This window comes from Haliotis asinina, chromosome 5 (genome assembly GCF_037392515.1).
Source record: "Haliotis asinina isolate JCU_RB_2024 chromosome 5, JCU_Hal_asi_v2, whole genome shotgun sequence".
Classification (NCBI taxonomy): Eukaryota; Metazoa; Mollusca; class Gastropoda; order Lepetellida; family Haliotidae; genus Haliotis; species Haliotis asinina.
The window spans coordinates 1,221,144-1,238,185 of NC_090284.1; the positions used below are offsets into that span (position 1 = coordinate 1,221,144).

At 37.8% G+C, this 17,042-nt stretch overlaps 2 long non-coding RNA genes across 2 annotated transcripts; both read right to left on the bottom strand.

Annotated features, from left to right (window-relative positions):
- Positions 1-351: 351 nt before the first annotated feature.
- On the bottom strand, positions 352-1,320 carry LOC137284740 (uncharacterized). The gene is made up of 3 exons (XR_010956917.1): positions 1,192-1,320; positions 875-1,011; positions 352-445 (listed from the first exon to the last, which is right to left on the bottom strand). It is a non-coding gene; the product is annotated as an uncharacterized lncRNA (long non-coding RNA).
- A 9,209-nt stretch (positions 1,321-10,529) lies between these two features.
- Positions 10,530-11,461, bottom strand: LOC137284768 (uncharacterized). The gene is made up of 3 exons (XR_010956919.1): positions 11,429-11,461; positions 10,807-10,896; positions 10,530-10,626 (listed from the first exon to the last, which is right to left on the bottom strand). It is a non-coding gene; the product is annotated as an uncharacterized lncRNA (long non-coding RNA).
- Between the last annotated feature and the right edge of the window lie 5,581 nt (positions 11,462-17,042).

Genomic DNA, 17,042 nt, shown 5'->3' on the forward strand with positions numbered 1-17,042 from the left:
ATGTATTTAAAGTAAATAAAGGTATCTTGGAAAATAGATAAAAATTAAGATCGAATAAAATTGTACTAATTGAAATACAATCAGAATATCAAAACTATTAAAGTTTTACATTGAGAATAATTCAAATTTAATTGATCACAGATAAAATTCCGTTCATGTGATCGATTAGCTATTTACTAGCCCACTTGGGCATCCTTCAGCGGATATCTCTGTCATTCTGGTTGGATGCCGCATCCTGGTCTTCATGTTGGCCTTAGCTTTGGTGGTGGCGTTGAAAATTGTGGCTGAGTCCAGTGCAGACGTCTTAAGTTTAGATTCCCAGGTAAAGGGGTAAGAGATTAATACCTGGTGATGTCATTTCCAAGGTAAGTATAGTTGAAACCCTTTCTTTTCGTCGATCTGGCCAGTCAATAGTTTTCAGGCTTTTCATGCGCAGTGCAATTTTCTGAAAATTAAACAAAAATCAATCAACAGATAAACCATAATGCCAAGATGGATTGCAAATTATTAAAAAGGAAGTGTCGTGAAAAATTATTTACTTGATTAATCACCCCAACACAAGTTAAGCAGTTCATCACATTTAATGACATATCCTATTTTCTTATGGACACACAATCTGTTGCTCTGAAGTGACATGTAGTGACATGTAGTCACTGAAGTGTAGTAATATGTTTATATATCATCATTAACTTACTTGATTCTTATGTTATGATTTATGAAATTATGATCTGAATCATGTGTTACATATCTTAAGAATGTAAAAAGCAATAATCCATAAACATTTTAAATGTATATTTCCGGAACTTAGAATATGTCATCAGACATTGTAATGAGAAGAGTTGTTACATGTTATTATTCGAATAGATATACTTACGGATTTCATTCTTTTTGGTATTTTTGGGGGGTTTTTTTGTTGTTTTTTTTTTGCTGCTGTTCTGTGTGACACTTTCTTTCCGGTTTCTTGTCTACTGAGATCATCACGCCTGTTCCGCCACACTCTACAAAGCGCTTCTGAAAATAATTGTTTAAAGTACTATACAGCATGTTTCACACATTTTAGTTCATCTGTTAGGCAAAGGTTGTATATGCCATGCTGGCTGGGTAACTGTAGTTAACATCCATAAATCTGTCTTTACACTATTAATTAAACCATTAGCTATTTATAATGACAGGCAGGTGAGTAAAAATTACCTTCACAAGATCCTATTGACCATCCTTGGTCGTGATATAGTCACTTGTTTCTTTGACTACTATATTCATGAGTCCTCGTCACCGGCTTTACTGAAATAAAAACAAATGTCATTTTCTTTGCACTTCATTCAATCATGCATTCAACACAATGTCTAATTAAAATTAAAGATCGTCAGTGAAAATTATACAACCAAGTAAACTACAGATTTATCACTTTGAATACATATATTGTTCTGAAAGTTTACCATTTTGTAGTTAAATGATTTAAAATAACTTCCAAAAAGGCTAACCATCCTTTGTGTTATTTCGTGCAAATTCTATGTACATCCTGTTTGCCAAAGTTATGCAACCGGTAAGTGAACAACTGACATAAAGATCATGATAAAAGAAGTTTAGTTATATCACATGACATAACCTTGCAGCAATTAAGCATTGTAAAATCAAGGGGTCAGTTTGATGGCAATTTCACACAGGTGAAATATACACAAACTTATTTTTCAGGCCTATAGTTAAAAATAATACGAGCGAAAATATACATTCTCGGGATAAACTTTATAATCTATCCGGATTTCTGTCATTAACGCAATAATTCTTTAAACGTTATTTGACAATAAAATAACCCTCGGTCTTACCTGACACATCCGAGGTACTCCGAGTTTCTCGCATCCGTTCTCTGCTTTCTACTCCAAGTCGCGAATTCTTTCGCCGAGTGCTTTTGGGTAAAGTGAGGTGGCCATGGCAAAGTTTACACGACGCAGCCATGTTATGCTTAAAGTTTTGAAAACAATTGCTAGGAAAACAAATTTGTTCCTACCCGCCAAACAAGATGGCGTCTCGCTAACACTCACGGGAAATACACAGTTTTGTCATTGTTTTTTTAAAAATAAATCTAATGTGACCATTTGAAAGTAGATTTCCGCGTTCTACAACAAAAGAGGAAGGTACACCCTGTTGTGAGTTGTTTTTGTAACAATTAGATAGTCTCGCGTGGACGTGATCCTGTCGCCATTCGTTTATTTGTTTACATTGCCGACATCAAAGGGGAGTGTGAAAAGTGGAATTCAGCGGATTGAATGTAAGTACTCAAAGTGACAACAGTGGGCAGTTATGGTTTTAGCAGTCTTTTCATCGCATTAGCGTCACTGATTGTTTTTTCTCAGTGTCAAGCATCAATATGTAGGCCTTGTGATTATTAACAGTGATTAATTGTGAAAACATGTTCACCTTACTTTAACAGGCCCGAGCGTCATGAGTCCTACTGATTTAGCACTCATGGGAAACTTTATTGTGGCAAATAAGTTATTTTCTAAAATCCTGCCAGGAGAAGGTAGTATCCGGATATATTTCTGCTGGATGGACCCCACCCCCACCCCTCTCCACGTACCGTGTAAGTAATTTACGCACAGTGCTCAAAACATGCACGGGGTTTAGAAATATTAACATTGTTTGTTCTTTTCAGTTATACAGTTATACAGTTATATATCTACCCTTTACGTTAATTTGATGAATACCTTTACTACTATTACTAAATAATTTGGTGATGTGTCACAATTTCTTTCAAACCTTAATTCATTTGTCAATGTGAATGAAGAATGAAGCACAATCCCACTGACCCTTTGGCTATGATTTGTACATGCATAATTTCTGTAGACTATTCGTGGCACTTTCTGCCGCAGGGGCACAGTTCTTTGTTGACATTGCGACAAGTAATTGTCAAGAAAGACAGCCTAAAATCACGAGAAATAAGTTTCAGAAATATGGTTGGTTTCTACAATATTTGTTTTAACATGGGTACCCAGAGATATTCCGTATATATGTCTTCGTTATATCTATTCATACAATCTGTACTCCAGAAATATTTCAACCAAGTCACATCATACATTTATTAGTTCATCAAATTATCTAGTATCTTATGTTCTGTGTCAGTTCTGTGTATCCAGTTGTACCAGTTAATCAGTTTCATGGTTTGATATTTGGTTTATAACCATTAAAACCTTGTCCATCAGTACATGTTGCATGTGTTAGCCCTACAATGCATTGACATTATCATCACACCTCAAGTTTCATATTTCTGAAAGAATCATTGTGTCAGTTATTTGATTTACAGATATGGATTGTGGACTAACAAACTCGGAGAATGACAAGACGCCTTCATTTATATAACGCTATATTATCTGTTATATGCCCGGTAAGGGAATCTCTTTTATAACAATATTATTCATATAGCTTTATAATGAAGCAGACACTATGTAAATACATACAACAAACCTTTTTGACCTCACTCAAAGTGTAACCGCACATGGATTCAAGCGTAACATATACATAAATATTAAATTCCAGGAGAAATACGGCTTTTCTGTCCTCACTGCCAGGCGCCTGTTTCAAGAAAAACACGTTATCTCCATCTCCGTAACGACAAGATGTTTGTTAATTTGTAAAGATTTTTCGGGTGAATGACAAATGTTTCATCAGGTTAGTCATCAAAGAATTTTTAGATTTCACTAAACATCGAGTTTGCACTGTCACGTTGCTATCCATGTTTAATATATTTAATGTATGTATCATACATGTAACTGTAATAACTGAAAGTGAGCAAATGGTAATACGTATTTAATATTTGTAATACATGTTTTCTGCATTATCATATATATTGCTGTGTTTCATTCATTGGAAAAGTTAGATTTTACAAGCTTTTCTTCAGTGAATTGTCTCTCAGTTGAACTGATGATTCAAACTGAATGTCCTTTTCCTTTAAAGACACTGACAGTGACCAAGATATTAACAGCACATTCAAGGTTTGCGAGCTATTACCACCACAATGTGAGAGCCTGATTGATTCGGATTCAGATGTTTCGCCAGATATTAACCAGGACTCGCATACACCAACAAACATCTACAGAAAAACAAAGCACTTTGTGTAGTGGCTAGCTCGTCTTCATTCAGTGTGCCTACTTCCTGAGCAATGCTTGTGTGGAGAGAATTCTGTTACTCTTCTCTGAGCGCCCCAGTTTCTTAATACAGCGAATTGTGTACTACTGCAACTACCCTGTTGCATTAAAATGTGAGCTTTTCTAGGAAATGAAACAGTTGAATCATAACATTTCCAGAGTTTGTTTTTTGTTCAAATAAATATGTAATAAATATAACAAGATAATACAACATATTTCAGCTTTCTAAACTAAGCGAACTCTCATTGTCATCTTCCTTGTACAGAAACCTAGCGGAAACCTACATTACCCAAGATCCACAAGGTTTCCGCAAGACCAGAAACGTACTCACTCCAGCTATAAAGGTTTCAGTAAACTGAAACTAAATGGAAACTTCCAACTACAGTTTCAGTTGACGGAAACATGACGGAAACTAAGACTTGTTAGTTTCAGTTGTGGAAACTATGCGGAAACTCTCATTGCGCATTTCCTGAAACTGAAACCTAGCGGAAACCTACATTACCCAGTATCCATCAGGTTTCCGCAAGAACGGAAACCAAGTTATTTTTGCTGTGAACCACTCTAGATGAATGAATGTCCGCCATACCAACCTCTGTAGATGCATGAATGTCCGTCATACCAAGCACTGTAGATGAATGAATGTCCGTCACACCAACCACTGTAGATGAATGAATGTCCGCCATACCAACCACTGTAGATGAATGAATGTCCGTCATACCAACCACTGTAGATGAATGAATGTCCGTCACACCAAGCACTGTAGATGAATGAATGTCCACAATACCAAGCACTGTAGATGCATGAATGTCCACCATACCAACCACTCTAGATGAATGAATGTCCACCATACCAACCACTGTAGATGAATGAATGTCCACCATCCCAAACACTGTAGATGAATGAATGTCCACCATACCAACCACTGTAGATGAATGAATGTCCGCCATTCCAACCACTGTAGATGCATGAATGTCCACCATACCAACCACTGTAGATGCATGAATGTCCACCATACCAACCACTGTAGATGAATGAATGTCCACCATACCAACCACTGTAGATCAATGAATTTCCGCCATACCAACCACTGTAGATGTATGAATCTTCGCCATACCAACCACTGTAAATGAATGAATGTTAGCCATACCAACCACTGTAGATGCATGAATGTCCTTCATATCAAGCATTGTAGATAAATGAATGTCCGTCACACCAACCACTGTAGATGAATGAATGTCCACCATACCAACCACTGTAGATGAATGAATGTCCGTCATACCAACCACTGTAGATGAATGAATGTCCACTATACCAACCACTGTAGATGCAAGAATGTCCACCATAAAAACCGCTGTAGATGAATGAATGTCCACCATACCAACCACTGTAGATGAATGAATGTCCGCCATACCAACCACTGTAGATGAATGAATGTCCGTAATACCAACCACTGTAGATGATTGAATGTCCGCCATACCAACCACTGTGGATGAATGAATGTCCACCATACCAAACACTATAGATGTATGAATGTTCATCATACCAACCACTGTAGATGAATCAATGTCCACCATATCAAGCACTGTAGATGAATGAGTGTCCACCATACCAACCATTGTAGATGCATGAATGTCCACCATACCAACCACTGTAGATGAATGAATGTCCACCATATTAACCACTGTAGATGAATGAATGTCCGCCATACCAACCACTGTAGATGCATGAATGTCCGCCACACCAAGCACTCTAGATGCATGAATGTCCGTCATACCAACCACTGTAGATGAATGAATGTCCACCATACCAACCACTCTAGATCAATTTATTTCCGCCATACCAACAACTGTAGATGTATCAATCTTCGCCATACCAACCACTCTAGATGAATGAATGTCCTCCAAACCAACCAGTGTAGATGCATGAATGTCCGTCATACCAAGCACTGTAGATGAATGAATGTCCGTCACACCAACCACTGTAGATGAATGAATGTCCACAATACCAAGCACTGTAGATGAATGAATGTCCGTCATGTCAACCACTGTAGATGCATGAATGTCCACCATACCAAGAACTCTAGATGAATGAATGTCCACCACACCAATCACTGTAGATAAATGAATGTCCACCATACCAAACACTGTAGATTAATAAATGTCCGTCATACCAACCACTGTAGATGAATGAATGTCCGCCACACCAACCACTGTAGATGCATGAATGTCCGTCATACCAAGCACTGTAGATGAATGAATGTCCGTCACACCAACCACTGTAGATGAATGAATGTCCACCATACCAACCACTCTAGATGAATGAATGTCCGTCATACCAACCACTGTAGATGAATGAATGTCCATTATACCAAGCACTGTAGATGAATGAATGTCCACAATATCAAGCACTGTAGATGAATGAATGTCCGTCATATCAACCACTGTAGATGAATGAATGTCCGCCATACCAACCACTGTAGATGAATGAATGTCCGTCATACCAACCACTGTAGATGAATGAATGTCCATTATACCAAGCACTGTAGATGAATGAATGTCCACAATACCAAGCACTGTAGATGAATGAATGTCCGTCATATCAACCACTGTAGATGCATGAATGTCCACCATACCAACCACTCTAGATGAATGAATGTCCACCATACCAACCACTGTAGATGAATGAATGTCCACCATCCCAAACACTGTAGATGAATGAATGTCCACCATACCAACCACTGTAGATGAATGAATGTCCGCCATGCCAACCACTGTAGATGCATGAATGTCCACCATACCAACCACTGTAGATGCATGAATGTCCACCATACCAACCACTGTAGATGAATGAATGTCCACCATACCAACCACTGTAGATCAATGAATTTCCGCCATACCAACCACTGTAGATGTATGAATCTTCGCCATACCAACCACTGTAAATGAATGAATGTTAGCCATACCAACCACTGTAGATGCATGAATGTCCTTCATATCAAGCATTGTAGATGAATGAATGTCCGTCACACCAACCACTGTAGATGAATGAATGTCCACCATACCAACCACTGTAGATGAATGAATGTCCGTCATACCAACCACTGTAGATGAATGAATGTCCACCATACCAACCACTGTAGATGCAAGAATGTCCACCATAAAAACCGCTGTAGATGAATGAATGTCCACCATACCAACCACTGTAGATGAATGAATGTCCGCCATACCAACCACTGTAGATGAATGAATGTCCGTAATACCAACCACTGTAGATGAATGAATGTCCGCCATACCAACCACTGTGGATGAATGAATGTCCACCATACCAAACACTGTAGATGTATGAATGTTCATCATACCAACCACTGTAGATGAATCAATGTCCACCATATCAAGCACTGTAGATGCATGAATGTCCGCCATACCAACCACTGTAGATGAATGAATGTCCACCATACCAACCACTGTAGATGAATGAATGTCCGTCATACCAACCACTGTGGATGAATGAATGTCCGTCACACCAACCACTGTAGATGAATGAATGTCCACCATACCAACCACTGTAGATGAATGAATGTCCGTCATACCAACCACTCTAGATGAATGAATGTCCACTATACCAACCACTGTAGATGCAAGAATGTCCACCATAAAAACCACTGTAGATGAATGAATGTCCACCATACCAACCACTGTAGATGCATGAATGTCCGCCATACCAACCACTGTAGATGAATGAATGTCCTTAATACCAACCACTGTAGATGAATGAATGTCCGCCATACCAACCACTGTGGCTGAATGAATGTCCACCATACCAAACACTGTAGATGTATGAATGTTCATCATACCAACCACTGTTGATGAATCAATGTCCACCATTCCAAGCACTGTAGATGCATGAATGTCCACCATACCAACCACTGTAGATGAATGAATGTCCGTCATATCAAGCACTGTAGATGAATGAGTGTACACCATACCAACCACTGTAGATGCATGAATGTCCACCATACCAACCACTGTAGATGAATGAATGTCCACCATTTTAACCACTGTAGATGAATGAATGTCCACCATAACAACCACTGTAGATGCATGAATGTCCGCCATACCAACCACTGTAGATGCATGAATGTCCGTCATACCAACCACTGTAGATGAATGTCCACCATACAAACCACTGTAGATCAATTAATTTCCGCCATACCAACAACTGTAGATATATGAATCTTTGCCATACCAACCACTGTAGATGAATGAATGTCCGCCACACCAACCACAGTAGATGCATGAATGTCCGTCATACCAAGCACTGTAGATGAATGAATGTCCGTCACACCAACCACTGTAGATGAATGAATGTCCACCATACCAACCACTGTAGATCAATGAATGTCCGTCATACCAACCACTGTAGATGAATGAATGTCCATTATACCAAGCACTGTAGATGAATGAATGTCCACAATACCAAGCACTGTAGATGAATGAATGTCCGTCATATCAACCACTGTAGATGCATGAATGTCCACCATACCAACCACTCTAGATGAATGAATGTCCACCACACCAACCACTGTAGATGAATGAATGTCCACCATACCAAGCACTGTAGATGAATGAATGTCCACCATACCAAACACTGTAGATGAATAAATGTCCGCCATACCAACCACAGCAAAAATAACCTGGTTTCCGCAGTGCGGAAACCTGACGGAAAGTGGACTGAAACCAAGAATCCAGTGAGTTTCCGTTCTTTTACACTGAGTTTCCGCAATGACGGAAACTTTCAATTACCCACTTTCTAAGGGTTTCCGCACGGTATCCGTTACCCATGCTCCAACAAGTTTCCGTTGAGTTTCAGTTAAGTTAGAGATCCATCAGGTTTCCGCAGGGTTTCAGTCACCAAGACTCCATCAGGTTTCCGCAGAGTTTCAGTTACCAAGACTCCATCAGGTTTCCGCAGAGTTTCAGTTACAAACTGACCTACATAGTTTCCGCAGAGTTTCTGTTGCCAGAAAACTATCCACAGCATTTCATTTACTCGGGTTCACAGGAGTCATTCAATGTGTGTCATTGCATATAACATTCTTGTTACTCCTGGTTGGCAAAGACAATATAAGGAGTTTGTGTAAAATCATCGAGTATACATAAAGAAAAACAAAAGATACAATAAGATTCACTGTTTTATTTTCAGACAAATATGGATCAAACATATATCTAATAAATAATAAAAAGATACAGCACTAGATAACAGATCAACATTTGTAACTTATGACAAAAATATTTCTAAAAACATGCTATAACAGTTGCATCCCTTGACTCCTCCTGCACCTCCTCAAGCTGACACAGAAAAACACATCCCAGTCAGTCAATGCTAAACATATAATAACACACACCATGCAATACAATACAACAATGAAATAAAATGCAATAAAGAACTTAGGTTACATTGAAAGTACAAAAAATGTATTTAAAGTAAATAAAGGTATCTTGGAAAATAGATAAAAATTAAGATCGAATAAAATTGTACTAATTGAAATACAATCAGAATATCAAAACTATTAAAGTTTTACATTGAGAATAATTCAAATTTAATTGATCACAGATAAAATTCCGTTCATGTGATCGATTAGCTATTTACTAGCCCACTTGGGCATCCTTCAGCGGATATCTCTGTCATTCTGGTTGGATGCCGCATCCTGGTCTTCATGTTGGCCTTAGCTTTGGTGGTGGCGTTGAAAATTGTGGCTGAGTCCAGTGCAGACGTCTTAAGTTTAGATTCCCAGGTAAAGGGGTAAGAGATTAATACCTGGTGATGTCATTTCCAAGGTAAGTATAGTTGAAACCCTTTCTTTTCGTCGATCTGGCCAGTCAATAGTTTTCAGGCTTTTCATGCGCAGTGCAATTTTCTGAAAATTAAACAAAAATCAATCAACAGATAAACCATAATGCCAAGATGGATTGCAAATTATTAAAAAGGAAGTGTCGTGAAAAATTATTTACTTGATTAATCACCCCAACACAAGTTAAGCAGTTCATCACATTTAATGACATATCCTATTTTCTTATGGACACACAATCTGTTGCTCTGAAGTGACATGTAGTGACATGTAGTCACTGAAGTGTAGTAATATGTTTATATATCATCATTAACTTACTTGATTCTTATGTTATGATTTATGAAATTATGATCTGAATCATGTGTTACATATCTTAAGAATGTAAAAAGCAATAATCCATAAACATTTTAAATGTATATTTCCGGAACTTAGAATATGTCATCAGACATTGTAATGAGAAGAGTTGTTACATGTTATTATTCGAATAGATATACTTACGGATTTCATTCTTTTTGGTATTTTGGGGGGTTTTTTTTGTTGTTTTTTTTTTTTTTGCTGCTGTTCTGTGTGACACTTTCTTTCCGGTTTCTTGTCTACTGAGATCATCACGCCTGTTCCGCCACACTCTACAAAGCGCTTCTGAAAATAATTGTTTAAAGTACTATACAGCATGTTTCACACATTTTAGTTCATCTGTTAGGCAAAGGTTGTATATGCCATGCTGGCTGGGTAACTGTAGTTAACATCCATAAATCTGTCTTTACACTATTAATTAAACCATTAGCTATTTATAATGACAGGCAGGTGAGTAAAAATTACCTTCACAAGATCCTATTGACCATCCTTGGTCGTGATATAGTCACTTGTTTCTTTGACTACTATATTCATGAGTCCTCGTCACCGGCTTTACTGAAATAAAAACAAATGTCATTTTCTTTGCACTTCATTCAATCATGCATTCAACACAATGTCTAATTAAAATTAAAGATCGTCAGTGAAAATTATACAACCAAGTAAACTACAGATTTATCACTTTGAATACATATATTGTTCTGAAAGTTTACCATTTTGTAGTTAAAAGATTTAAAATAACTTCCAAAAAGGCTAACCATCCTTTGTGTTATTTCGTGCAAATTCTATGTACATCCTGTTTGCCAAAGTTATGCAACCGGTAAGTGAACAACTGACATAAAGATCATGATAAAAGAAGTTTAGTTATATCACATGACATAACCTTGCAGCAATTAAGCATTGTAAAATCAAGGGGTCAGTTTGATGGCAATTTCACACAGGTGTAATGTTAAACTGATTTAGTTTACCGTCTATTCAAATTTATTTGCAAATGATACTTTCATGTATTTTTCATTTTGAGAAAACGTACGTAGGGAAGTGAATTAATGAAATATTCAAAGTGAAATTACCTAGTAACATGAGCACATACCTTCGATAGACAAGGGTGATCCTCCAGTAGCAGTCGTGTCAAGATTTTTCTCACAACAGCCTAAAAGATTAAATCAAATACGTTAAATATAACAGGTATATATATATATAACTGGTATATATATATGATTATGCTCAACACATATGTCTTAAATTACTGAAAAATTACATGAAATTTCAAATGTATCCTACGCAAAGCTAACAGTTTCTTATATGAATTTAGTGTTTGCCTCAAATAGTTCAGAAACACATCTGACCCCTCTGAGCGAATTTGGGGGTAAACAATTTCATTTCACTAATGATCCAGGATTGCATTTAATAAATTACACCGAAATGTTGCCATTGTAAAAGCCCATCACTTTTATCATTCTTTAAAATATCTGAATTGGTGAAATATATCTTGCAATACCCAGTAAACCCATGAGTGAACCACTACATATGGCGGATCTTTGTGATGCAGATCGTAATTCACACCCCCCCAAACACCTTTTGTACAAGTGTTAACCGAGTTGCAACTCTAAAATTTGCAAACTATTAACAGGAGCACTAAAGTCAAAAGTCTGCCCCTTTAAACTTAAATAAATACTTGTGGTTAGTACTAAGATAGTTACTTACAAATACAAGCTTGGTTTATCTATACCATGTCGATCTATTGAAATGGAATATACACAAACTTATTTTTCAGGCCTATATTTAAAAATAATACGAGCGAAAATATACATTCTCGGGATAAACTTTATAATCTATCCGGATTTCTGTCATTAACGCAATAATTCTTTAAACGTTATTTGACAATAAAATAACCCTCGGTCTTACCTGACACATCCGGGGTACTCCGAGTTTCTCGCATCCGTTCTCTGCTTTCTACTCCAAGTCGCGAATTCTTTCGCCGAGTGCTTTTGGGTAAAGTGAGGTGGCCATGGCAAAGTTTACACGACGCAGCCATGTTATGCTTAAAGTTTTGAAAACAATTGCTAGGAAAACAAATTTGTTCCTACCCGCCAAACAAGATGGCGTCTCGCTAACACTCACGGGAAATACACAGTTTTGTCATTGTTTTTTTAAAAATAAATCTAATGTGACCATTTGAAAGTAGATTTCCGCGTTCTACAACAAAAGAGGAAGGTACACCCTGTTGTGAGTTGTTTTTGTAACAATTAGATAGTCTCGCGTGGACGTGATCCTGTCGCCATTCGTTTATTTGTTTACATTGCCGACATCAAAGGGGAGTGTGAAAAGTGGAATTCAGCGGATTGAATGTAAGTACTCAAAGTGACAACAGTGGGCAGTTATGGTTTTAGCAGTCTTTTCATCGCATTAGCGTCACTGATTGTTTTTTCTCAGTGTCAAGCATCAATATGTAGGCCTTGTGATTATTAACAGTGATTAATTGTGAAAACATGTTCACCTTACTTTAACAGGCCCGAGCGTCATGAGTCCTACTGATTTAGCACTCATGGGAAACTTTATTGTGGCAAATAAGTTATTTTCTAAAATCCTGCCAGGAGAAGGTAGTATCCGGATATATTTCTGCTGGATGGACCCCACCCCCACCCCTCTCCACGTACCGTGTAAGTAATTTACGCACAGTGCTCAAAACATGCACGGGGTTTAGAAATATTAACATTGTTTGTTCTTTTCAGTTATACAGTTATACAGTTATATATCTACCCTTTACGTTAATTTGATGAATACCTTTACTACTATTACTAAATAATTTGGTGATGTGTCACAATTTCTTTCAAACCTTAATTCATTTGTCAATGTGAATGAAGAATGAAGCACAATCCCACTGACCCTTTGGCTATGATTTGTACATGCATAATTTCTGTAGACTATTCGTGGCACTTTCTGCCGCAGGGGCACAGTTCTTTGTTGACATTGCGACAAGTAATTGTCAAGAAAGACAGCCTAAAATCACGAGAAATAAGTTTCAGAAATATGGTTGGTTTCTACAATATTTGTTTTAACATGGGTACCCAGAGATATTCCGTATATATGTCTTCGTTATATCTATTCATACAATCTGTACTCCAGAAATATTTCAACCAAGTCACATCATACATTTATTAGTTCATCAAATTATCTAGTATCTTATGTTCTGTGTCAGTTCTGTGTATCCAGTTGTACCAGTTAATCAGTTTCATGGTTTGATATTTGGTTTATAACCATTAAAACCTTGTCCATCAGTACATGTTGCATGTGTTAGCCCTACAATGCATTGACATTATCATCACACCTCAAGTTTCATATTTCTGAAAGAATCATTGTGTCAGTTATTTGATTTACAGATATGGATTGTGGACTAACAAACTCGGAGAATGACAAGACGCCTTCATTTATATAACGCTATATTATCTGTTATATGCCCGGTAAGGGAATCTCTTTTATAACAATATTATTCATATAGCTTTATAATGAAGCAGACACTATGTAAATACATACAACAAACCTTTTTGACCTCACTCAAAGTGTAACCGCACATGGATTCAAGCGTAACATATACATAAATATTAAATTCCAGGAGAAATACGGCTTTTCTGTCCTCACTGCCAGGCGCCTGTTTCAAGAAAAACACGTTATCTCCATCTCCGTAACGACAAGATGTTTGTTAATTTGTAAAGATTTTTCGGGTGAATGACAAATGTTTCATCAGGTTAGTCATCAAAGAATTTTTAGATTTCACTAAACATCGAGTTTGCACTGTCACGTTGCTATCCATGTTTAATATATTTAATGTATGTATCATACATGTAACTGTAATAACTGAAAGTGAGCAAATGGTAATACGTATTTAATATTTGTAATACATGTTTTCTGCATTATCATATATATTGCTGTGTTTCATTCATTGGAAAAGTTAGATTTTACAAGCTTTTCTTCAGTGAATTGTCTCTCAGTTGAACTGATGATTCAAACTGAATGTCCTTTTCCTTTAAAGACACTGACAGAGACCAAGATATTAACAGCACATTCAAGGTTTGCGAGCTATTACCACCACAATGTGAGAGCCTGATTGATTCGGATTCAGATGTTTCGCCAGATATTAACCAGGACTCGCATACACCAACAAACATCTACAGAAAAACAAAGCACTTTGTGTAGTGGCTAGCTCGTCTTCATTCAGTGTGCCTACTTCCTGAGCAATGCTTGTGTGGAGAGAATTCTGTTACTCTTCTCTGAGCGCCCCAGTTTCTTAATACAGCGAATTGTGTACTACTGCAACTACCCTGTTGCATTAAAATGTGAGCTTTTCTAGGAAATGAAACAGTTGAATCATAACATTTCCAGAGTTTGTTTTTTGTTCAAATAAATATGTAATAAATATAACAAGATAATACAACATATTTCAGCTTTCTAAACTAAGCGAACTCTCATTGTCATCTTCCTTGTACAGAAACCTAGCGGAAACCTACATTACCCAAGATCCACAAGGTTTCCGCAAGACCAGAAACGTACTCACTCCAGCTATAAAGGTTTCAGTAAACTGAAACTAAATGGAAACTTCCAACTACAGTTTCAGTTGACGGAAACATGACGGAAACTAAGACTTGTTAGTTTCAGTTGTGGAAACTATGCGGAAACTCTCATTGCGCATTTCCTGAAACTGAAACCTAGCGGAAACCTACATTACCCAGTATCCATCAGGTTTCCGCAAGAACGGAAACCAAGTTATTTTTGCTGAGAACCACTCTAGATGAATGAATGTCCACCATACCAACCTCTGTAGATGCATGAATGTCCGTCATACCAAGCACTGTAGATGAATGAATGCCCGTCACACCAACCACTGTAGATGAATGAATGTCCGCCATACCAACCACTGTAGATGAATGAATGTCCGTCATACCAACCACTGTAGATGAATGAATGTCCATTACACCAAGCACTGTAGATGAATGAATGTCCACAATACCAAGCACTGTAGATGAATAAATGTCCGTCATATCAACCACTGTAGATGCATGAATGTCCACCATACCAACCACTCTAGATGAATGAATGTCCACCATACCAACCACTGTAGATGAATGAATGTCCACCATCCCAAACACTGTAGATGAATGAATGTCCACCATACCAAGCACTCTAGATGAATGAATGTCCGCCATTCCAACCACTGTAGATGCATGAATGTCCACCATACCAACCACTGTAGATGCATGAATGTCCACCATACCAACCACTGTAGATGAATGAATGTCCACCATACCAACCACTGTAGATCAATGAATTTCCGCCATACCAACCACTGTAAATGAATGAATGTAAGCCATACCAACCACTGTAGATGCATGAATGTCCTTCATATCAAGCATTGTAGATGAATGAATGTCCGTCACACCAACCACTGTAGATGAATGAATGTCCACCATACCAACCACTGTAGATGAATGAATGTCCGTCATACCAACCACTGTAGATGAATGAATGTCCACTATACCAACCACTGTAGATGCAAGAATGTCCACCATAAAAACCGCTGTAGATGAATGAATGTCCACCATACCAACCACTGTAGATGAATGAATGTCCGCCATACCAACCACTGTAGACGAATGAATGTCCGTAATACCAACCACTGTAGATGATTGAATGTCCGCCATACCAACCACTGTGGATGAATGAATGTCCACCATACCAAACACTATAGATGTATGAATGTTCATCATACCAACCACTGTAGATGAATCAATGTCCACCATATCAAGCACTGTAGATGAATGAGTGTCCACCATACCAACCATTGTAGATGCATGAATGTCCACCATACCAACCACTGTAGATGAATGAATGTCCACCATATTAACCACTGTAGATGAATGAATGTCCGCCATACCAACCACTGTAGATGCATGAATGTCCGCCACACCAAGCACTCTAGATGCATGAATGTCCGTCATACCAACCACTGTAGATGAATGAATGTCCACCATACCAACCACTCTAGATCAATTTATTTCCGCCATACCAACAACTGTAGATGTATCAATCTTCGCCATACCAACCACTCTAGATGAATGAATGTCCGCCAAACCAACCACTGTAGATGCATGAATGTCCGTCATACCAAGCACTGTAGATGAATGAATGTCCGTCACACCAACCACTGTAGATGAATGAATGTCCACAACACCAAGCACTGTAGATGAATGAATGTCCGTCATGTCAACCACTGTAGATGCATGAATGTCCACCATACCAAGAACTCTAGATGAATGAATGTCCACCACACCAATCACTGTAGATAAATGAATGTCCACCATACCAAACACTGTAGATTAATAAATGTCCGTCATACCAACCACTGTAGATGAATGAATGTCCGCCACACCAACCACTGTAGATGCATGAATGTCCGTCATACCAAGCACTGTAGATGAATGAATGTCCGTCACACCAACCACTGTAGATGAATGAATGTCCACCATACCAACCACTCTACATGAATGAATGTCCGTCATACCAACCACTGTAGATGAATGAATGTCCATTATACCAAGCACTGTAGATGAATGAATGTCCACAATATCAAGCACTGTAGATGAATGAATGTCCGTCATATCAACCACTGTAGATGCATGAATGTCCACCATACCAAGCACTGTAGATGA